Here is a 24662-nt window from a genome sequence, read left to right as displayed (position 1 = left end):
AGAGGCAAGGAAGACTCCTCCCTAGATCCTTCAGACAGAGCATGGCCCCACCAGCACCTTGATTTCGGACTTGAACTGTGACAGACCAAATTTCTGTGTTGCAAACTATTCTGATTGTGGCAATTTATTACCGCAGCCCTAGGAAACTAATACAACTGCTCAATACAGGTGTTACCTAAATGTGGGCATTTAATGGGACTCGGGTATTCTCTCCATAACCAATATCATTAGCACACCTGAGAAAATTAACAATAATTTTATGATATCCAACCCATACTCAAATATATCCAATTGTTCTCAAAATATCTTTTACAGATTTTTTTTTCCTTTTTTTTGATCCAGGATCCAATCAAAGTATCTTACATGCATTTGATTATTATGTCTCTCTAATTTCTCTTATTCTAAAATAATTTATCTTAAAAAATGACTTCTTGCTCTTTTACCAAGGTCCCGCCAACATGGGCCGCGTTCGCACCAAAACCGTGAAGAAGGCGGCCCGGGTCATCATAGAAAAGTTCTACACGCACCTAGGCAACGACTTCCACGCGAACAAGCGCGTGTGCGAGGAGATCGCCATTATCCCCAGCAAAAAGCTCTGCAACAAGATAGCAGGCTATGTGTCACGCATCTGATGAAGCGGATTCAGAGAGGCCCAGTAAGAGGTATCTCCATCAAGCTGTAGGAGGAGGAGGGAGAAAGGAGAGACAATTATGTTCCTGAGGTCTCAGCCTTGGATCAGGAGATAATTGAAGTAGATCCTGACACTAAGGAAATGCTGAAGCTTTTGGACTTCGGCAGTCTGTCCAACCTTCAGATCACTCAGCCTACAGTTGGGATGAATTTCAAAACGCCTCGGGGACCTGTTTGAATTTTTTCTGCAGTGCTGTATTATTTTCAATAAATCTGGGACAACAACAACAACAACAAAATGACTTCTTGATGTGTCCAGGTTTTAAAGAAAAAAATTATTCTCAAACAGTAAGAAAGACTTTATTCAAGACTATTGCAATAGGTGTGCTGCTATAAGGGAGTGCGATCTGGCTCAACTCCAAGTACAAGGACAAGTGGAGATTCACAGCCAAAGAGCAGGATGAGGGGTCAGTGGACGGGAAATTACTAATGGGAGACATCAAGTGTAGGTGATTCTTGCTAAAGACAGGCTAAGGGCTTAGACATCAAGGAAGCAGGGTGAGGTCCTTGATCAGATACAAAGGGTGGAAGGACGACTTGGCAGGATTCTTTGCTAAGACTGGCTGGGCAGACCAAAGACAAGATAGGGGCCAAGGTCCAGGCCTAGTTGAAAAGAAGGCTCAGAGGAATCTGACTAAAGTTTGGTCAGGGAGAGAGCCTTTGTTGCAGGTTAGTTGTCTTATAGTACATTCCACACTGTGCACTTGTCTTTCCTTTTCTTTTTTCTTTTTTTTTTTTTTTTTTTTTGAGATGGAGTTTTGCTGTTGTTGCCTAGGCTGGAGTGCAATGGTGTGATCTCGGCTCACTGCAACCTCTGCCTCCTGGGTTCAAGCGATTCTCCTGCCTCAGCCTCCCAAGTAGCTGGGATTACAGGCATGCACAATGCCTGGCTAATTTTGTATTTTAAGTAGAGACGGGGTTTCTTTATGTTGGTCAGGCTGGTCTTGAACTCCCGACCTCAGGTGATCCACCTGCCTCGGCCTCCCAAAGTGCTGGGATTATAGGCGTGAGCCACCATGCCTGGCCTTGCATTTGTCTTTTCATCCTTTTGGTGGGATTTAACTTGTTCCTCTATCACCATTAAGTCATGAGGCTTGATCAGATCCATGTTTATCAGATATGGCAGGAATAATTCATAGCTGGTAGTATTAAGTATTTCAGATCACATCAGAAAGTGCATAAGTGCATAATAGCTGCACTATTAGTGATGCTTAGTTGTTGTTGTTTTTATTTTTATTTTTGGAGACGGGGTCTTTCTCTATTGCCTAGGCTGGTGTGCAGTGGGATGGTCATAGCTCACTGCAGCCTTGAACTCCTGGACTCAAGCAATCCTCCCACCTCAACCTCCCTAGTAGCTGGGACTGCAGGTAAGTGCCACTCATGCCTGGCTAAGTTTTTATTTTTTGGTAGAGACAGAGTCTCACTATGTTGTCAAGGCTGGTCTCGAACTCCTGGCCTTAAGCAATCCTCCTGCCTCAGTCTCCAAAAGTGGTGGGATCACAGGCATGAGCCACTGTGCCTGGCTGAGTTTGATCACTTTGGTAAGGTGATGACCACCAGCTCTCTCCATTGCAAAAGGCAATTTTCCCCTTGGTAATTTGCAAGTCATCTGCAGGTAATACTTTAGCCCGATGTGAATATCTTGCTCTTCAATAACCTTCCGTCCAGTGGTTTCATCAAAAATCTTTATTTAATTGGGGGTTGCCAAATAGTGATTTCCAATTCTATCATTCCTTTCAGTTTTATTAGCTGGTATTTCCCTTCCTTTATTCCTTGTTTTGAATATCACTAGAGATTTTTTAAAATTGTGTTATCAGGCCTGGCATGGTGGCTCACGCCTGTAATCCCAGCACTTTGGGAGGCCGAGGCGGTCAGGAGTTTGAAACAAGACTGGCCAATATGGTGAAACCCCGTCTCTACTAAAAATACAAAAATTAGCCGGGCGTGGTGGTGCGTGCCTGCAGTCCCAGCTACTTGGGAGGCTGAGGCAGAAGAATCTCTTGAGTCCGGGAAGTGGAGGTTGCAGCGAGCAGAGATCGTGCCACTGCACTCCAGCTTGGGCGATAGAGCGAGACTCCATCTCAAAAAAAAAAAAATTGTGTTATCAACTATAGTGAGTATTTATTTTGATGTTCAGATTGACCTAAATTTGGCCAGTAAAATTTCCTTCAAGCTGGTTGCCGTCTTGGAACACTTCTTTGTCTTCTGGCACAGTTTGATGTCCCAGGCTCACTTTCCCTGCCCCAGATTGGGGACCCACCATTTCTCCAAGGGGCAGAAAACATGGTCATCCTCTCAATTACCTAGAGTAGTGCTATCACATTCCACCAGCCTGGCCAACATGACGAAATCCCATTGCTACTAAAAAAATACAAAAATAAGCTGGGCATGGTGGCGGCGCCTGTAGTTCCAGCTAATTGGGAGGCTGAGGCATGAAGAATCATTTGAACCCAGGAGGTGGAGGTTGCGGTGAGCTGAGCTCTTGCCACCGCACTCCAGCCTGGGTGACAGAACAAGACTCTGTCTCAAAAAAAAGGAAAAAGAAAAAAGAAAACAGAATAATGGTATCACATTCCTTACCCATTTAAAATTAGCTTAACAGTAGCTAATGTTGATCAAGTGCTGGGCACTGGGCCACATGTTTCCATGCATCCTCATTTAATTCACATGTTAATTCTTTACAGTAGATTATATTACTTATCCCTGTTTTACAGATAAGGAAATCAGGGTGTGGGGAAGTTAAGTAAACTGCCCAGGTCCTCTCAGCTGGCAAGAGGAGGAGCTAGCAATTGGAACTCTAATCATTCTGACGCCAAAGCCCAAGCTTGGAACCACCATAATCTATTGACAATTTGGCTACAAAACAAGAAAACTCCTTAAGCAGCATTGAACCTGATAATATCTACATTTTTAAAAACAAAAACCATGCTTTAAGGTAACAGGTATTAAGCAAAATTTAGGGAAAGAAATCCTTGAGTACAATCTGGAAACTTTCTCATTAATTCCCTTTTTTTTTTTTTTTTTTTTTTTGAGATAGAGTCTCTCACTCTGTTGCCCAGGCTGGAGTGCAGTGGCAAGATCTCAGCTCACTGCAATCTCTGCCTCCTTGGTTCAAGCGATTCTCCTGTCTCAGCCTCCTGAGTAGCATGCGCCACCAGGCCCAGCTAATTTTTGTAGTTTTAGTAGAGATGGGGTTTCGCCATGTTAGCCAAGCTGGTCTTGAACTCCTGACTTCAGGTGATCTGCCTGCCTCGGCCTCTCAAAGTGCTAGGATTACAGGTGTGAGCCACCGCGTCTGCCTTTTTTTTTTTTTTTTTTTTTGAGACAGTCTTGCTCTGTCCTTTCTCATTAATTCTAAATTGCCAATAATCACAGTTTAGAATTATCTTGATCAACCCAGAATATGAGGAGAAAGCTTTCTTACAACTCAACCAGAAGCCTTATCATGAAGTGAACTGGAGCACGGACTTTGGACCAAGGGAATGTTGAATGCCCTTCCAGCTTCTCACCTACAAGTCTTTTCTGTGCTTCTGGGACAGTCCATTCAGAGCTTAAGCTGTCCAGGGTAATGAAAGTGTTAGTAGGGGAGAAGAGAAAGCTGCTATGATTATGTAACTATGCCAGGTTGTCTTTGTAACAGGGTGCTGAGGAAGGGGATAGGGAGTGGGACACTTGCCAAACTGGGGGCTGTGACTGCTTGAACAAAGAAGCGCCTTTTTCTAATCTGCACAGAGGTGCAGATAAGCACTGCAGACTAGCAGAGGCCCTAGCTGAGTCAAGTTCTTTCAGTTTGAAGTTGACTGTTCTAGGTTCAAGGGTGAATGACTTTCTATTATCTCTTCATGAGAAAAAACTTCCTCCTCCCAACAAGAATTTCCAGTTGTGGTTATTAGCCTAGGTGTAACAGAAATTGAAAAGTAATTATATTTCTCTTAGCAGCTAAGGTTGCCCCCAGCAACCTGCCCATTTCCTGCTTTCACTCTTAGGAGGACAGTCTTTTGCCTTGTATTCTTTTTTTCCCTTCTCCACATTGACTTTAGGGTCCAGTTTTAAGCCCCAGACCTGTTTAGTAACTAGCTTTAATCCCAGGGCACCAAGTCTTTGGCCTCTCCATGCTTCCTCCTTCCCTTCCTGGGTCTTAGCCAGGGCAGGGAGCACTACCTACCTGAGTACGCAGAGCAGTGGTGAGAGGTGGCCCAGGGAGCCATCTCAGGGAACCCATTAAGATAAAGGGGAAGAATAAACAGAAGCAGATGTTCCTTCAGCCCCAGTCCCCAGCCCACTGAAAAACAGGAAGCTGGGATGGCAGCTGATAAGGGCTGTCTCCAGGGCTGGGCCGGGACTCCTTGGAGCCAGGGGCTGGGTTGGGTTTCTCAGTCCTCATCTCTCCAGAACAGTCTCTTTTTTCTTTTCCTTCATTACTAGGGGAAAGCATAAACAGTCCCCCATTACCACAAATTATGCAGTTGAGGTCCCACGTTTGGGGAAATTGTGAGGGTCAGCCCATCCAGAGTGCAGTGGATGAGCCTTGCCCTGGGAAAATCATTTTTGTGATCCTGTTATCTCCCCCACCAGGTAAGTATCTCCAGTCCAATCTTATTTCCCTTCCAAGGGGACAGGTCAGAGGTGCTTTCCCTCCATATGAATACAAATCAAATGTATTAACATTCTATCATCAATGCCTGCGGCCACTCGAAATTCAAAAGATGGGACTGGGGCATGGTGTCTCAGCCTGTAATGTCAGCACTTTCAGAGGCCAAGGTGAGCGGATCACTTGAGGTCAGGAGTTTGAGATCAGCCTGGCCAACATGGTGAAGCCCCTTCTCTACCAAAAATATAAAAAATTAGCCCGGTGTGGTGGCAGGCACCTGTAATCCCACCAGCTACTTGAGAGGCTGAGGCAGGAGAATCACTTGAACCCAGGAGGTGGAGATTGCAGTGAGTCGAGATCACGCCATTGCACTCCCGCCCAGCCTGGGCGACAGAGTGAGACTCTCTCAAAAAAAAAAAAAAAAAAAAAAAAAAAAAATTCAAAAGATGTGAACTCCAGGGTGGAGACTGCACACATGCACACATCTACACACATATGTACACACACATGCATGCACACTATACATGTACATACATGTGCACTCACAGGCACACACATACCATACACAAGTGCACACGTGTCACACACATGCATGTACACACGTACCATGTACGTGCACACACACATACCACACACACACGTGCACATACAAGCCCTCATCTAGGCTGAGATCTAAAAGCCCTGTGGTTGGCCAAGTGCAGTGGCTCATGCCTGTAATCCCAGCACTTTGGGAGGCCAAGGTGGGCAGATCACCTGAGGTTGGGAGTTCGAGACCAGACTGACCAACACGGTGAAACCCCCTCTCTACTAAAAATGTGAAATTAGCTGGGCATGGTGGTGGGTGCCTGTAATCCCAGCTACTTGGGAGGCTGAGGCAGGAGCATCGCTTGAACCCGGGAGGTGGAGGCTGCAGTGAGCCAAGATCACACCATTGCACTCCAGCCTGGGCAACAGAGGGAAACTCTGTCTCTAAATAAATAAATAAATTAATTAATTAAAAATAAAAGCCCTGCAGTGACTCCATTCCTCAGTAGTGATGGGGAAACTCTGTCTCAAAATAAATAAATAAATAAAATTAAATAAAAATAAAAGCTCTGCGCTGACTCCAATCCTCAGTAGTGATGGTTCCCCAAAACGCCACAGTTCACCCTCCATAAAAGGGGTTGTCCAAGCTTGGAGCTCTCTGGGTCTGGGGTTTCCCCTCAGTAAAGTAAGGCATGTGGACAAGGAAACTTCTAGGACCTCTTCCTGTGCTCCCACATCCTCTGGCCCTAGGGGCTGTTTTCAGCTCCACACTCCCATATCCCGAAGGATCAAAGGAATCAAAACTTAAGGAATTGGACCTTAAGGCTGTGGTGGCTGGGCTGGAGTGGGCGGTGCTTTGCCACGCACCTCTGGCATATCATCCTACAGCAGTGTTTCTCTTTCAAAAGAAAAAATTGCGGTGGCTCAGGCCTGTAATCCCAACATTTTAGGAGGCCGAGGCAGGTGGATCACCTGAGGTCAGGCGTTCAAGACCAGCCTGGCCAATGTGGTGAAACCCCATCTCTACTAAAAATACTTTTGTATTTTTAGTGTTGGCCGGGCGTGTTGGCAGGCGCCTGTAATCCCAGCTACTCGGGAGGCTGAGGCAGGAGAATTGCTTGAACCCGGGAGGCAGAGGTTGCAGTGAGCTGAAGATCATGCCATTGCACTCCAGCCTGGGCAACAGAGCGAAACTCCGTCTCAAAAAAAAAAAATTATTATGGACCCCAAGCTGATGAAATCTTTAATATTACCCAAATATGTGCATATTAAAACCTTGGTATGAACACCTTGAGTTGTTAGGTAGTCTGTCATCAGAAAAGTCAAGCAGAAAGGAAGGGAGAAGTCAGGGTGTCACTCTGGGCCCCCAACTTCAGGAGTGTTTCCATCAAGGGCTGCACTTCCCCCTTGACAGACCCACCATAGCTCTGGCTTTGGTGGGTGATCCCTGGGTGCAGGGAAGCCCGACCCCTCCTTCCGTCCCCATTCATAGAATCCTGGACTGGCCAGGGGCCTAGAGAGATCACTAAGCACTGCTGAAAGGCAGAAGACCAACTTCTAGACACAGGCACCCTGCCCCCGCTCCTTCTCTCCCTCCAGCCTAGGGGTGGCAGTGACTTCCTGCTGTTGTAAACCTCTGGGCTGCCTCACCCTCTACTTTATGGATCTTTGGTTTATTTGTCCTGGGTCCTAGGAAGGAGGTGAGGCAGCACTTCCTAAGGACGGGGAGTGCAGATGGCATAGGCAAGATGCCCGCAGAGGCTGATCCGGGCATGTGCTCAGCACAGCAGCTGCAAGAGGAAAGCAGGGCTGGGCCAAGGGAGAAGGCGAAATGTGATGCACTTGCCACCAAAGCCTGGCCCTCCATCCCATGATGAGTTACAAAGCCCTTCGGAGTTGTCCTGAGTGGAGGCAAGGGGCTGGGTTTTTGCACCCCAGTCCCCATATCTCACCCCTACATGGTTGGGTTGAATTCAGGCTGCCCCGCAAGGAAGGAGCCACCCTTGGGCCAGGCAGCCCCCTTCAGGCAGGGCTATTCCTGGGAACAGACTGGCGGTGAGCTGTCAGCAGTTGTATCCCAAAGAAGAACCTGGGCAGAGGCTGCAGAGTCGGCCAAAGCATCAAAGCCCAGCTCTGCATATTAGCTGGGTGACCTCGACCCAATTCCTCATCCTTGTTTAGCATGCAGTTCAGTTTCCCCATCTGTAAATAGGGAGGCTGTGAAGATCAAATGAGACCATGTTCCCATAGGGTACAAGAAGCCCGCCCCCGGCTGGCTTCCCTCCAGGGAGCTGCTGCCAATCCCTTTGGCCAGGATCCAGGACTCTGCTTCACCCACCTATATAAGGGGGCAGGGACCCTGTGTGATAAGGTCTGTGCCAAGGTGTGGCCTTCCCTCCCGCATCCTACTCTCAGGGGGTGGATGGATCTTGCTCTTCTCACTGGCTCCTCCAGCTCTAGGGACAGAACAAGGATGCCGAACCAAGGTCCTCTTGGAGCCTGTCCTTCTGGCCTCCCTCATCCTCCCCAGTTGAGCACTGGCAGGTTGGGCCCAAGCATGGCCAGGGAAGGGAGAACCTCTGGATGCTGGAGTTCCGAGCCTCAGCTGTGCCATGCAGCCCAGAGCCCTGCCCGGAGTGGAGTGTCAGGCTCTGTGGCATTTGCCTTTATCCTCTGGGTGTGCCAATCCCCAGGAACCCCACAGGAAGGAAGGGGTGGAAGAGCCAGGGCAGAATTCTGGCATTCCTGGGTCCCCTAAATCCCACCTGCACCCTCAATAGTAGAAAAGATGGGAAGATATAAATAGAAAGCAGTGGGGGTGTGGGGGAAGGTCAGCAGCACCCCAAACTGCTTCAGGGCCCCCGGGGACGCAAGGAAACTTGATGTGAGTTGGAAAAGGTCTCTCCGCCGGTTGGACGCACACTCACGATGTGCAGCTTAGCTCACAGATGGCGCCTCTGTGCAAACTAGAAAAAGCCCCCCGCCCTCCCTGTGTGGTTGAGGTGCAGCGCCCAACCTGAATGAAGTCTCCACGGGATGTCACAGGCCCCTTGCACTTCCAGTTTTCTCAGCACACACGAAATTGAAGGTATAGCCGTGGGTTCTGCACATTTTGTGTGGCTTATGTGCCAACTGGGACAATCCGGTTATATGCCACAGGGCCCATCTTCCCAGACATCAAACATCTGTCCACGCCTTACAGCCTTTGCTGCTGCTCTCTGCGATGACATTCATAGAATCCTGGACTGGCCAGAGGCCTAGAGAGATCACTAAGCACTGCTGAAAGGCAGGAGACCAACTTCTAGACACAGGCACCCCAGCCCGGCAGCCTTTTCACCATGTGTGTCCAGCCGGGCTCCCTGCTGTCCTGAGCCCACGCCTGGTAACTCACATTTTCCATGGATGTGGACAACAGCACCCTGCCCATAAGATGTGTTGCTGCAGGGTGGTGTGGGTAGGGCAACAATCAGAGCTGGGCGACCTCAGTCTGCATTTAGCTAGATTTGTTGTATCCACCCAGTATTGATCCTTATGGCTTTTCTTAAAAAAGTGGATATGGCCACAACGGGCCTGCACTCCTTCCTGGTACCACATGGCTGGAGGGGAGTTGTGTCCTCTCTGGTAGCACCACAGGAATGGCCATAACCCCAGTCTAATGGAGAAATAGTCCATTATGTACTCCAGAGGCTTCCGGCCTTCGTTTGAGTCCTGTATCATTTATTGCTTGTTAGACTTTGAAAGAGCTACTGCTCTGTGCCTCAGTTTCCCCATTTGTCAAACAGGATGATGAAATAATAGCACCTACCTTACAGGACTGCTATAAGCATTAAATAAATGCATATAACAGCACGTAGTACATAATCATAATCACTAAATGTCAGCTCTCATAATGACAACAGGCAAGGTCCCCATGGATAGTGTAGACATTCAGGTAAAACATCCACAAACATCATTTCCTTGTTTTGATGACCCTCGAATTCCCAGCAATAGATGGTAGCTGGCCTACGGAAAACAGAGTGGGGAAAGTCAATCATTCCTGTACAAGGCCCCTCCCCCATCCCCCAGTAATAAGGCAAACTTCCAGATTGCCAGGAGTTGTGGGTGCCGCCTTGGCTCCTCGTCTTGCCCAGCTCAGAACTGTCTCTGAGATGGGCATGCAGGGACACACTATGGACAACCAGTCATGCTCCTTGTCAGCAACTTCAAAGAACATTGCCCATATCCCAAGGCCTCTTCATTCCTCTTCATAAGTCATTAGGGGTCTGTCAACAGCTAAGTCCCCCAAGACTTTTTATTTCCAGCTTGACTCCTGCTTGGGATAATGAGTTCCATGATCCTACCGCCCACCAAGTGAAGGAACATTTTCTTTGATTATTCCTAAATATAACTCTCTCAAGCTTTAAGCAGAGCACCCCCTCCCCAGTTCTCTTTCAGGATTTAGTGAATGAGTTCAAGAGCACCCTAACCATCCATGATTAAACAGATGTTCTTCCTTCTTAGCCTTTATCTTTCCAAATGGAAGAACCCTTAACACATGACTCTGCGTTTTTACGGCAACTTCACTATTTCCTTGCCGATTTGGTTGCTTCTTTTTTGAGTTTCTCATGGTCTTTCTTCAAGTGTAGTAAGCACACAGGACAGAAATCCCTCTCCAACCACGATCCCTCTCCATCTAACTTTGTATATTTTTAGTAGAGATGAGGTCTTGCTATGTTGTCCAGGCTGGTCTCCCTTATGCCACATTCTACTCTGCTTGGATGAACTTCCAAGCACAAAATGAGAATTTCAGTTCAATATATGAAAATCAGTCATTGTGTTGGAAACAACTGGAAAGAGAAGGGATTGGGAGTTGGTGAGAGAAAAGGGTAAAAGCTGTAGGCAGAGTGCTATCAGAAACATTTTTCAGAGAGGTGTGGGAACAATAAAAGCAGGTGAGGTCTTAGAACTTCAACTCTGCACTCTATCCCAGAGCCAGCACACGCAACTGGGCAGGTATCCCATCCAAAAACACCCTCCAAGAGGGAAGGCAGGGGCTGAAATTCAGCCCTCACCCACTCACCGTGCTCCTGGGTGCTGGGCTACAGCAGCCAACAGGAGTGACCTTTTTTCTGATTTGCACAAAGGTACCGTGTGGACCAGCAGCAGCCCTGTCCGTTCCTGCATCAGTCACTATGGGGGCAGCTGTGTCCTACAGACAGAGAGGACAGAGAAACCCAGGTCAGAGCTAGGCACTGGGTCCTGATATGCTCTGGAATAAAGTTTTCATAGTCATTCATCCAGTGAATATTTATTGGGCATCTACCACGTGCCTGGTACTGTATTTTTGTTTTTGTTTTTCCTGAGACAGGATCTTGCTCTGTCATCCAGGCTGGAGTGCAGTGGCATGATCACGGCCCACTGCAGCCTCAATCTCATAGAATCAAGTGATCCTCCCACCTCAGCCTCCTGAGTAGCTTGGACTGCAGGCACACACCACCACACCTTTTATATTTTTAGTAGAGATGAGGTCTTGCTATGTTGCCCAGGCTGGTCTCGAACTCCTGAGCTCAAGTGATTCTCCTGCCTATGCCTCCCAAAGTGCCAACACTGTTTTAGGTGTGGAGAAGACAGTGGTGGATAAGACAGACCTGGTTCCCTCTCTCAAAGAGCTTTGATTATAGTCAGGGGAAACAAGTTAACAAGGTCAGTGTAGACATCACAGGTATCATAATGCTCCAGATCAGTGGTTGGCAAACTATGATCTTTAGGCCAAATGTAGCCCTTGGCCTGTTTTTGTAAGTCCCATGAGTTAAGAATAGTTTTTATATTTTTAAAGGGTTGTTAAACAAATTCAACAAAAGAACCCTTAGGAGGCACACGAAGCCTAATTATTGACTATTTAGTCCTTTACAGAAAAAGTTTGCTGAGCCCTGGTGTAGGTAGTGACTTGCAATGGTAGGGTTATCTAGCAGACATTGCTGGTCGTCAGCTGGTTGGATTATCTAGCAGAGACTGCTGGTTGTCAACTGGTTGGATTATCTAGCAGACACTGCTGGTTGTCAACTGGTTGGATTATCTAGCAGACACTGCTGGTTGTCAACTGGTTGGATTATCTAGCAGACACTGCTGGTTGTCAACTGCCTGGATTATCTATTAGACACTGCTGGTTGTCAACTTCACAGAACCCATCCATATCTCCTGAATATATGGCAGCCTCGAGATTTGTGTAGGATGGGGCCTTAGCTGCTTAAGCCTAATCAGGGTTCTTTTAGCAGTGACTGGGTGCTGCTCACCAGCACATTTCAGGGATGCACCAGTGAGCATGTGAGATTCCCCTGGGCTAAATGATTGGTTAGGTGATATCCGGTGTTTTTTTTTTTTGAGCACGGGAGGCAAGAAACTCTCTTTCTGGATGGGGTGGGATGTGCATGTGCGGCCAGGGATTGCTGTAGCCATTTTGCTCATGGCTGGGAGGTCAGCCTGAGGATTCAGTGACCCATGGAGGGAGTGCCCAGAGAATCATAGAAAAAAGGATCCAGGTCCCCACCATACCCTGGCTGCAGCCTGATTTTCTTTTGGACGTTTTAGTTCCCAAGCCAATAAACTCCATTCTGTGTTTACACCAGCTGGGGTTTCCTGTTTGTTTTGAGACAGAGTTTCGCTCTTTTTGCCCAGGCTGGAGTGCAATGGTGTGATCTTGGCTCACGGCAGCCTCCACCTCCTGGGTTCAAACGATTCTCCTGCCTCAGCCTTCCGAGTAGCTGGGATTACAGGCATGTGCCACCACGCCCAGCTAATTTTATATTTTTAGTAGAGACGGGGTTTCACCATGTTGGCTAGGCTGGTCTCAAACTCCTGACCTCAGGTGATCCACCTGCCTTGGCCTCCCAAAGTGCTGGGATTACAGGCACCTCCCCCAGCCAGGTTTCTTGTTCTTTTGACCAAAAGCATCTTACCTGACAGAGGTGGTCAAGCAAGAAGGAGGCCGTACTTGATTTGAGATCTGAATGACGACAAATAACTAGCCATGTAAAGAAAATCTGGAAGAAAAACCTTCTAAGTAGACAAAAAGGCAAATGCCAATGCCCTGAGGTGGACGTGAACAGGGCGGATTTGAAGAGCGGGGAGGTCAGCGAGCTGTAGGGAAGAAGAGACAGGATGAGGTGAAGGAGTGGGCAGGGTCTTGGTGGCCAAAGAGAGGAGCTGAGATTTTACTCTAAACACACCAGGAAGCCATTGTTTCTTTATTGTTTTTTTTTTTTTTTTTCTTTCTATGGAGTCTCACTCTGTCGCCAGGCTGAAGCGCAATGGTGTGATCTCGGCTCACTGCAACCTCCGCCTCCCCGGTTCAAGCGATTGTACTGCCTCAGCCTCCCAAGTCGCTGGGACTACAGGCGCCCGCCACCATGCCGAGCTAATTTTTGTATTTTTAGTAGACAGGCAGTTTCACCATGTTGGCCAGGCTGGTCTCGAACTCCTGACCTAAAGTGATCCACCCACCTCGGCCTCCCGAAGTGCTGGGATTACAGGCATGAGCCCACTGCACCTGGCCTGTATTGTTTAATTTTTAAACTGACTTTTACTTACATAGAGCAGTAAAGTACACAAAACTTAAGGACACAGTTTGATGAATTTCAACACCGCACACACAAACATATACCTCTATCATCCAGATCAAGAATGTTCCCAGCCTCCACAAGCCAAATATGTAATTAAAAATGTCCTACTAGGCATATTAACGCAATAAAAGTAGAAAGCTGGGGCGTGGTGGCTCACGCTTATAGTCCCAGCTATTAAGGAGGGTGAGGTGGGAGGACTGCTTGAGGCCAGGAGTTTGAGGCCACCCTGGGCAACATAATGAGACCCCCAGCTCTAAAACAAAATTAGCCAGGGGACAGTGGGGTGTGCCTGTAGTCCTAACTGTTTAAGAGCCTGAGGTGGGAAGATCACTGGAGCCCAGGAATTCCTGGCTGTAGTGAGCTATGATTGTGCTGTACTTCAGCCTGGGAGACAGTGAGATGAAGAAAGAAAAGAAAGAAAAGAGAAGAGAAGGGAAGAGAAGGAAAGAGAAAGAAGGAAGGGAGGGAGGGAAGGAAGGAAGGAGAGAAAAAGCTGAAATTAATTGTAATAATGTATTTGACTTAACCCAACAGATCCAAAATACTTTAATACATAATCAGTGTTGAAAGTATTAATGACTACATTTTTTCCTTACTGAGTCTTTGAAGTCCAATGTTTGTTTGACACATACAACACATCTCAATTTGGACTAGCCAGACTTCAAGTGCTCAACAGCCCCATGTGGCTAGTGGCTAATGTACTGGACAGTGCAGGTCTAGAAAGCAAGGGCTGATAAATGAAAACAAAGCAAATAGCATCCATTGATAGGAATACAAGTTGTGTAGGGTGTAAGCCACTGACTTTGAGTGCCGATTTCTTAGTTTTATTTTAGTGAAAATAAAATCAGTTCAACCCAGTATCAGTTCCCTAACCCTATATTCCCCTAAGGTCCTAGATTACTCAACATAGGATATTCCTACCACAAAGGGTTTTCGTTCCCTTTTGTACCCTCTTATGAAGAGTTGTCATTCTTCACATTCTTAGGCATGATGGACCTCTGAATGACAGGTTCACATCTGACCGAAAAGCCTCCAATTTCAGCTTTGAGTTATTTCAGACTTTTCAGATGGAAGTCATTTTATATCTGTGGGTTTCAAACCTGACCAGTCATCTAAATCACTTGAGTATTTAAAACAAAAAACATAACACGCGCCCTGGACCTGCTGAATCCCAATCCAGAGATGCACTCAGTGATGTGTATTTTTAAAAGCCTTCACAGATGACTGTGATGGGCTTTCAGCCCTGGGAACCACTGAGCATCATCTGCTTTGCTGAAAAGATCCAGAGACTTCATCAGGCACCATAGCAGAGGCACAGCAAGGCCCCGACTGACAAGTCATCAAGGAGAAACACTCCTATTAAAAATGTTGTAGCCTTGGCCGGGCTCAGTGGTTCATGCCTGTAAACCCAGCACGTTGGGAGGCCGAGGTGGGAGGATCACCTGAGGTCAGGAGTTCGAGACCAGCCTGGCCAACATAGTGAAACCCCGTCTCTACTAAACATACAAAAATCAGCCCGGTGTGGTGGCAGGCACCTGTAGTCCCAGCCACTTGGAAGCCTGAGGCAGGAGAATCGCTTGAACCCGGGAGAAGGAGGTTGCAGTGAGCCAAGATTGCAACACTCCAGCCTGGGTGACAGAGCAAGACTCAAATAAATAAATAAAATGTAGCCGCGGGGGGACGGGGAGGGAGTTGTTTATTTCCTCATGGCTGGGATAATGGCAGTAGTGGAGGTAGAGGCTTCTTGGGTGCAGCCTATTTTAGGCAGGCCGAGCCCAGTCGTTGGAACAGGAAACAGTATCTGCAGGTGGGGGACCAACATGAGAGAGGACCACGGGTCTCGAGTTGGCCTGAGGGTGTGGGTAAGGAGGAAATGCACAGTGGGTAACCCACCCGCCCCTACACACATTCTGTTTTTTTTACTTCTGGCTTTTCTGGCAGTCAGTGGACTCTCTTAATCTTAAGGCATGGCGTGTAATAGCAGAGCAAACCTGTGTTGCAAAGGGACAACCTGAAAGAGCATGACTGAAGGGGAAATAAAACTCACCCGGTCCTTCTGGCTTTCATTTTAATCACTGGGTGTGCCCTTGGCACCAGGATCATACAACAGACCTGGTTTCCTTCCTTTGATGTATTTAAAGAGCCCTGGATTTGTCGTCGGGGCACCGGAGTTCCAGTCCCAAACCTGTACTAAGCAGCTGTGCTACCATGTGCATAGGATTTAACTTACCTAAGCCTCACTTCCCCTGCCGGTAAAATGAGTAATCAAACCTATCTTGTGGGTTACAGTGATGGCTGGGTAAAGTAATGCATGAGGAAGCAATTTAGAAAGGATCAAGCACGACACAAAGGGAAGACCACCGTTTACAGAAGGGAAAGTGACGCAGGACACAGAAAGCGGGAGAAACCCTTCACCAGCTCCTAGATTCCTCACCTCTGCCCTCCTCCTGTCGTCCCTTCCCCCTCCACGGCAGGGGCCTTACAAACAGCAGTTGCTCTCATCCGCCTGGGCACACACCTGTCCTGGGCTGCTGGGAAGACGCCCCCCGCCCCCCTAACAAACACACAGAAGACACCATAAACGTTTCTAGTGGCAAGTCCTCACGGCCCGCGGGCTTCCATTGGCTCGGGAACCCCCTGAGCCTATTTTTCATTGGCTGGCTGCTGCTGGGATGAGGAGAGGCAGTCCCAGCCGAGGTTCACAGCCGAGAGTCACTTAGGGCTGCGTGCCCTTTCCTGCCCACCTCCCCGCAGCGGCCCGGGAAGCCTCACTGCTCCCAGCGCGCTCCCTGCGCGTCCCGGCCGCGCGCCTGCAGATCCTGCCCGCCCGGCAGCCGTCCCAGGCCGGGAAACAGTAGCCGCCGCTCAAATCGGCCCCTTCATCGCCCAGTCCCGCAACGGACATCTTTCTGGTCCCCCACCCAGAACTGAGCATCACTCCCCGGGTCACGCACATGAGCTGCGCCTCTGTCACTTTTGTCACTCAGTCCCCTTCCTAACTCCTCCCCCCACCCGCAGATTGAAGGGTGCAGTGGCCTCCTGGCTAGGTCCCTAATAACGCTGGGTTTAAGCGCACTGGGCCCCAGCCGACAACCAAATAAAGTGGAAACACGTGCGCACCACTCACAGAAAGTATTTCCACTCCGCGGGAGCAGCACCTACGGCCCCCACGCCCCCCAGCTCCGAGCCAGAGAACCGGCCCTCTAGGGAAGCCGCCGCCCTTCCCCATCGGGCTGTCACTGTTCCCCGGTCACTTCGGGCGGCGACCCCCGCGGCCCAGCCCGCGCGCCCCGACAGCCCCCGCCCGCGGGACCAGCAGCCGCGGCAGGGCAGGGGACACCCTTTCCCTGGCTGGGCGGGGTGGGGGCGGCGCTGCCAATCGCTGCGCAGCGCACGTGCTGCACGTCTGCGCATCCGGCCCCGCCCGGCCGGCGCGGTGTGGGGTTGCGGGGGCGCGGGGGCGCGAGGCGCCGCGGAGGTGTGGACGCGCCGGGGTCGAGGGATGCGCGCGTCGCGGGGTAGAGTGCGCGGTGCTCCGGGCCCGGGGGCGGCGAGAGCGCGCCGGGGGGCAGTGCGAACGCCCAGGGGTGGGGAGTGCGCAGAGATCTGGGGGTGGCAGGGGACGAGCGCGCCAGCGGGGACCACGGGGGAACCCGAGGGGCCACAAAAGGGTCCGTTCCCCCCTATGCGATGGCTGAGCACCGGGAAACTCCCCAGCCGGTCTCAGCCTGTCTCTATCCCTCTCTTAGTAGAAACTTGGCCACAGCTGGTGGGCGCGGGCCCGCTGCCCTGCACGTCCACCGCTAGATCAGCCCAGGGCCCGCGCCCGGAGGCCAGGGAGCTGGAGGTCAAAGCTTGGTCTCCTGACACCTGTTCAGGAGAAAGCGGATCTTTGTTTGAGGGCCCTCCTTCCGCCACCCACCACCCCCGCCCCCAACCCCGCCTCCAGCCTAGAAGAGGAGTATTTCAGGTTGCGATTTTCAAACGGAATCATCAAATGTGTAAACTAAAGGGCGGAAGCCCAGGAATCAAAACAGCCGTGGTGTGGTCTTGACAGAGGGCAGAGAGGAAGAGAGGAGTGCCACCTGCTCAGGGCCAGACGCTGATTGAGGGCGCGCCCTGGGAGGGGCGCTTCCTGGTGCTCATTAGTGGAAGGGTGAAATGGGAGGGCAGCAGGGCCGACTTGCTCTCGGCAGAGCGACATTTTCATTCTTTGGTGTGCTGTTTGGGCCCCAGAGAGCTCCACGTCCCAGCGTGGAAGCCAGTTTGATGTAGCTGGAGCGAGCTGTGAGCTCCTGGAGCTGTTTCGTTGTTTACCCTCCTTGAAAGGAATGCTGTAACAACTTCCGGAAGAGGAGCCCCTTTGAAGTGTGGGCAGGATTGGGGTTCCTCTGACTTCATGTTGTCTCGGTGGCCCCTTTGATGTGGTGACAGGGCTTAGCAGAGACTGGCTATGGGGAGTCAAACGCCAGTCCAAGGTCACCTCCACCAGGATGGACATATTGAAGGGCAGATTGAAATAGGCCAAAACGAATCTCAAAATTTTCCATTTCCTGGTTTGTTCATTTTTCCATTAATACAGTACGTACTTCTCAAATGTATCATTCGATTCTTTATGCCTATGAAATGGCATTGGAAAACTTTGGGTGAAAGTGCTATACCTACATTTATCTCATTTAATCCTCACAATAACTATTAGGTGGGTATTATCCCCACTTTATGGAAGAGAAATTGAAGGTCTAGGGTCACGCAGCTATGTGACTGAAAGCCTTCCTTCTTGAACTGCTCCTTCTCTAAAAGTTAATTGGTTTATTTAAATGAGTCAAACCGCACAAAACAGATGAATGTCTGGCACACGGTAAATGTGCAATGAACTGTTAGTTGTACTTGTCACCTTTTTTGTTGAGACAGAGTTTTCAGTCTTACCGCCCAAGCTGGAGTGTAGTGGCACAATCTAGGCTCCCTGCAACCTCGGCTTCCCAGGTTCAAGCGATTCTCCTACTTCAGCCTCCCAAATAGCTGGGATTACAGGCTCCCGCTGCCACACCCAGCTAATTTTTTTTTTAATTTTATTTTGAGACGGAGTCTCGCTCTGTCACACAGGCTGGAGTGCAATGGCGTGATCTTGGCTCACTGCAACCTCCGCCTCCCGGGTTCAAGCGATTCTCCTGTCTCAGCCTCCTGAGTAGCTGGGATTACAGGTGCATGCCACCATGCCCGGCTAAGTTTTATATTTAGTAGAGACGGGGTTTCACCATGTTGGTCAGGCTGGTCTCAAACTCCTGACCTCGTGATCCACCCGCTTCAGCCTCCCAAAGTGCTGGGATTACAGGTGTGAGCCATCGTGCCCGGCTTTTTTTTTTTTTTTTTTTTGTATTTTTTAGTAGATACAGGGTTTCGCTGTGTTGGCCAGGCTGGTCTCGAACTCCTGACCTCAGGTGATCCCTACATCGTGGCCTCCCAAATTGCTGGGATTGCAGGCGTGAGCCACCGCGCCTGGCCTCTTGTCACTTTTTATTGCAAATAAGAAGCTTAAAAGTTCTCTATGTTGCTGTGGCAAGTACTACAAGAGTCTTAGGCAGCAGATCGTGAAGAATTGTTTGAGAAATGTTTTAGGGTTTTGCTTTTCTCTGGTTAGAACCATCTCCAAATGGTATTGGAAGTGGAGTTCCTGAGTAAGATGCTTTCAGACAAAATATACAATGTCTTTCTCTAGAGATCCACTCCTAGGCTTTTTGTTCCTTTCTTTCCCACTGTAGGACATTGCAAAAACAAGCTGCTGAGCCCTCAGCTGGGTGCTTGGGTGTCCCTGAATTTAAAATGGAATGGAATATAGGTTTCTGTTTTTGCTTCCGTTTTTATGGCATGGGTAACATAACTCGACTTTGTCTTTAAAAATTTCACAAAACAAATCAACATTATTTACTAAATCACTTTTTAAACGTGTTTTAAAAGTGCTGCTTTTGGGTTGAAGGGTGTGCTCCCGAAGACCACGCTGAGTTAAGAGACTAATAGGAATCGTGTGAGTGAGGCAGAGTGGGATGAGGGCTGTTCCAGAGACAGATGTGTCCTGGGAGACCAGGAGGAAAGCAGGCAGGCTGAGCTGTCCTGTTGGTTGTTAGCAGGACAGAACCAGGAGGATGCAGAAGCATTGATAGCTGAGATGCACGGCACAGCCCCAATGGGGCCCTCTCTCTTTTTTTTGTTTTTTGAGACAGTCTCACTCCGTCGCCCAGGCTGGAGTGGAATAGCGTGATCTCGGCCACTGCAACCTCTGCCTCCCGGGTTCAAGCGATGCTGCTGCCTCAGCCTCGCAAGTAGCTGGGATTACAGGCACCTGCCACCATGCCTGGTTAATTTTTTTTGTATTTTTAGTAGAGATGGGGTTTCACCATGTTGGCCAAGCTGGTCTCGAACTCCTGACCTCAGGTGATCCACCCACCTCGGCCTCCCAAAGTGCTGGGATTACAGGTGTGAGCCACCACGCCTAACTTTTTTTTTTTTTTTTAATAGAGACAGGGTCTTCCTGTGTTTCCCAGGCTGGTCTTGGAACTCCTGGGCTCAAGGGATCCTTCCGACTTGACCTCCCAAAGAGCTAGGATTACAGGTGTGAGCCACCATGCCCAGCCCGGTGGGGGCCTCTCTTTTGAGTCAAAGGCGGTTTGGAGATCTAGCACAGCCAGGCTTTGCTCTGGACATGATTCAATGAAAGAAGATAAAAAGCAGTAACATCTAGTAATAGTAAAATAGTAACAAATGGTATTTATTAAATACCTACTGTGTTCTAGGCACTGTGCTAGGAGATTCACATGCTTTATGTCATGTAAGCCTATAATGTGGGTTACTATTATTAGTCCCACTTTACAGGTAGGGAAACAGCCCCAGGGAGGTTAAGTTGTCCATTACCCAACTAGTAAGTGGCCCCATGAGCAGAGGACTCAGGCTTCTAGTGTACTCAGCCACTGGAGGATGATCCTTTTGTGCTGAGATTCAGTTTATAAGTTCTATTATGGGAGAAGTTGGGGGCTTCCTGGTCTCGATCTATCTAAGGCAAGCTTGTCCAGCCCATGGGCTGCCTGCGGCCCAGGACGGCTTTGAATGTGGCCCGACACAAATTTGTTAACTTGCTTTAAATGTCATGAGACTTTTTTGTGTGATTTTATTTATTTATTTTAGTTCATCAGCTATTGTTAGTATATTTTATGTGTGGTCCAAGACAATTCTTCTTTTTCCAGTATGGCCCAGGGAAGCCAAAAGATCGGACACCCCTGATCTAAGGAGGAGGAGGAAAGGACTGGCTGGATCAATGGGAGAGGGAGAAGAGATAAGGCTCAATTAGCGAGCAGGGATCTGTGCAAAGGAATCAGGACATAGGCACAGCAGCACCACAGGGTGACAGGTGTTAATATGGGGGCTGAGGGGAGGGAGCAAGAGTACCTTTCAGTGGGTGTGTGTTCAGGGAGAAATGAAGAGAGTTGGGGCTGTCGCAGAGTTGAACTGGGAGCTCTGGGAGCAAGTGTACCAGTCAGTATTATAGGAAGGCAGCCATGCCAAGACACAGGACCTGCAGGGTGGCCAATTTGTTTTAAAGTATATGACAATAACACTCCACAGTTTTAACGGTTCGATGGGCTAAATTGTGTTCCTCCTACTGCTACTGCCCCCCACATTCATATGCTGAAGTCCTTACCCCCAGTACCTCAGAATGTGACCTTATTTGGAAATATGGTCATTGCACATGTAATTAGTTAAGATGAGTTCATACTGGGGTAGGGTGGTCCCTGATCCATTAGGCCGGGTGCAGTGGCTCCTGCCTATAATCCTAGAACTTTGGGAGGCTGAGGTAGGAGGATCGATTGGGCCTGGGAGTTTGAGACCAGCCTGGGCAACATAGTGAGACCCCATCTCTACAGAGAATACACAATTTTAAAAAACTAGCCAGGTGCAGTGTCATATGCCTGTGGCCCCAGCTTACTCAGGAGGCTGAGGTAGGAGGATTGCTTGAGCCAGGGAGGTCAAGGCTACAGTGAACTATGATTGCACCACTATACCCCAGCCTGGGTAACAGAGTGAGAGCCCATCTCAAAAATAAAAATAAAAACTAAAGAAGGAAATTTGGGCACAGATATGCTCACAGGGAGAATGGCATGTGAAGATGAAGGCAGAGATCAGAGTGCTTCTTCTACAAGCCAAGGAACCCCATAGATTGCCGGCAACCACCAGCAGCTCAGGGAGATGCCTGGAACAGATTCTCGCTCACAGCCCTCAGAGGGAACCCATCCTGCTGACATCCGGATCTCAGCCGTCCAGCCTCCAGAACTGTGAGACAATGCTTTACTGTTGTTTAAGCTGCCTAGTCTGTAGTACTTTGTTACTTTGCTCTAGCAAAGTAATACACGTGGCAACGTATCTGATGACAGCTCTAGCTGTGATAGAGCCCTGAGGTTTTTGAAACCTGCCTTTGTAGAGTCTGAGAAAATCTGTTTTCTTTCATTTTCCTTTTCTTTTTTCTTTGTTTTCTTTTTTTGAGACAGGGTCTTACTCTGTCACAAAGACTGGAGTGCAGTGGCGTGATCATGACTTATTGCTGCCTCTACCTCCCAGGTTTCTCAGTAGCTGGGGCTGCAGACACACACCACCTGCCTGGCTAATTTTTTAAATTTTTTTTAGAGATGAGGTCTCACTGTGTTGTCCAGGCTGGTCTTGAACTCTTGGGGCTCAAGTGATCTGCCCACCTTGGCCTCCCAAATTGTTGGGATTACAGGTGTGAGCCACCATGCCTGGCCAGGACTTGTTTTATATAAAATTATCTCTAACAGAATGCTACATGTACATAGCTATAAAAAGCGAAGTAGAATAAATACACAAAAAGTATAATGAAAAATTACAATTGCGCTTAGCCTCTTGTTCCCCAAGGCTGTCTTCCTGGAGGCCGGCACTGCCAACTCTGTAGCCATTTTTCTTGTATTTTCCTTTTCCACCATTTTTCTAAACAATATGCTTACATTACTATTACTATTTCTTTTCTTTCCTTTTTTTTTTTTTTTTTTTTTTTGAGATGGAGTCTCACTCTATTGCCCAGACTGGAGTACAGTGGGGTGACCTCAGCTCACTGCGGCCTCTGCTTCCCAGGTTCAAGCAGAACCTCCCAGGTTCAAGCTACTTGGCCTTAGCCTCCCAAGTAGCTGGGATCACAAGTGTGCACCACTATACTTGGCTAATTTTTGTATTTTTAGTAGAGATGGGGTTCCACCATGTCGGCCAGGCTGGTCTCGAACTCCTGACCTCAGGTGATCTGCTTACCTCAGCCTCCCAAAGTGCTGGAATTATAGGCGTGAGCCACCACGTCCAGCCACATTACTATTTCTTGATTTTCGACTTTGCACACTGCTTGTTAACTTCCAATCATGGTAGTGGAGGAAACGCTCTCCTTCCCATACCCCCTTCTGTATCCTTGTATTCCAGTACTTTATGAAATAAATGACAACTGTTCACATTATTGGGAGGAGGCATGTAGTGTTAGGGGGGACATGGCTCACCTCTGAGCCATGTAGTGTTCTAGGACAACACTCTGTGATTAAACAACCTTTTTCTCCTTCTAGACTTAATGGCAGCTTCTTTTTTGCAATTGTCTGATTTTCTCTGAACCTGTGTGTTCCCCCATTGCCCTAGCACCTCTGCCGCGCTGCAATCAACAGTATTTTTTGACTCTGAACCCTTTATTTTTTTTCCCTAGGTGGTCCCTCTGGCCTCCTCCTCCAATGTGGACAGAGGTGGCTTAGGCTGCAGCGTGGCCCAGCTCCTGAGAGGGAGGAGGAAGTGTCTTTTGAAAGTGGCCAGCAGTTTTCTGCGTTTGGAGGTGGATGTTTCAGTTCACTGTGGGGGTGAAGTCCTTTGGTTTCATGAAGACCTCCGGGAGAGGCAGTTGTGCTCTTGTTGTTCCCCTCTGAGGGGCTTCACGGTTCTGGCTTGGGCGTGTTAATCAGACATTCAGGCTGAGGCAGTCCTGAGTCCAGGGGAGATGTTGTCTGAAGGTGTGAACGGCTTAGCTCACTCCTGTGGAAACTGATGTTTTTGTCAGTGGTTGTTTTTTTGGCAGGGTGTGGGAGTTGTTGCTGAAAGTTGCTTGCAGGAGATAATGGAGTGGCTGAGGGTGGAAGGTGCATTTTCTCCATCCGTGCACAGAATCAGCACTGCTGGGTCACGCAGGGTGTAGGGATCTAGAGCACCAACAGAGCCCCGGACCTGGAGCCTGGCAGCCCCAGGGGCACTGTGTCTTAGAGGTAGGGGCCCCAAGGCTCATATTGGTGGACCTCAAGCCACAGAAGCCAGGCCAGAGGAAGGATACAATGATGACTGGGACTAATTGGTTCAACAGATGTCGGGGACCTTTTTAAGGACTCCCTGAAAGACCCAGGGAATACTTCTGCAGGGCTGGGGCTGAGGGCCTGTGTTCATCAGGGGCCTCAGAATCATTGTGACACGGGGTATCCGTGCAAAGGGATCTCACGTCTCCCCAGACTGCTGGACACTGGGTGTAGGAGCATATTCCCTTCAGAATGATTCACAGCGATAGGCAGGGTATTTTTACCCCCATTGACAGCCAAAGAGTCTGAATCTCAAAGAGGCTTCGGTCCTTAAGTGGCAGAAGTGGAATGAGACCCCAGGTCAGGTGCTTTCCCACTTCCACGGAAGATAGAAGTCACGTTGCTAGAAAGTAACAGGGGAAGTAACAGCCCCATTGGACCATTTAGGGTCCTAGGAATGAAGTATTTATTATGTTCAGTTCTGGGAATCACATTTTAAGAGAAGCAAGAACTTACTTCCTAGAGGGAAATCAGTTCGTGAAGCAGACCGGTGTGCCTTTTTGGCTTTTGTAACATCAGAGGGTCCTCCCCAGTCAGTGTTAGCAGCCCTGGGAAGCAGAGTTCTCTAGGGCTTCCAGACTCGATCCCAATGTTGTCACCAGGCACCATGGTATGCTCAGTGCCATGGGCAAGCGTGGCTGTCATCTGCCCAGGGCCATCGCCTATGTAGCTAACGTCCTCTGTAGACAAGCAACCCTCTGTTGCAGCCTCATAAGCAAGGTGATTGTAGATGTCATGCCTGACTAGTTCACCCTTCTCAGGAAGTGAACTTCCTTTTTACTCAGTTTCACAAATATGGGGGTTCATGCAGTCTCCCCTCCCATCCCAGCCAGCTGCCGTGACAGTGGGATAAGGCGCTGACAAGTGGCCGTGTTCCCTCTGCTAACAGGG

The 24662-nt window shown here is 48.9% G+C and overlaps 1 non-coding gene and 1 pseudogene across 1 annotated transcript; one reads left to right on the top strand and one right to left on the bottom strand.

Annotated features, from left to right (window-relative positions):
* The first annotated feature begins 416 nt into the window (after positions 1-416).
* On the top strand, positions 417-922 carry LOC129060687 (small ribosomal subunit protein eS17-like; annotated as a pseudogene).
* A 4190-nt stretch (positions 923-5112) lies between these two features.
* Positions 5113-5273, bottom strand: LOC112134534 (U1 spliceosomal RNA). Its single transcript, XR_002915943.1, has one exon. It is a non-coding gene; the product is annotated as a U1 spliceosomal RNA (small nuclear RNA).
* Between the last annotated feature and the right edge of the window lie 19389 nt (positions 5274-24662).

This window comes from Pongo abelii, chromosome 6 (assembly GCF_028885655.2).
Source record: "Pongo abelii isolate AG06213 chromosome 6, NHGRI_mPonAbe1-v2.0_pri, whole genome shotgun sequence".
Classification (NCBI taxonomy): Eukaryota; Metazoa; Chordata; class Mammalia; order Primates; family Hominidae; genus Pongo; species Pongo abelii.
Note: the sequence above shows the minus strand (reverse complement) of the source record. Positions and strands in the feature narration are given on the sequence as shown.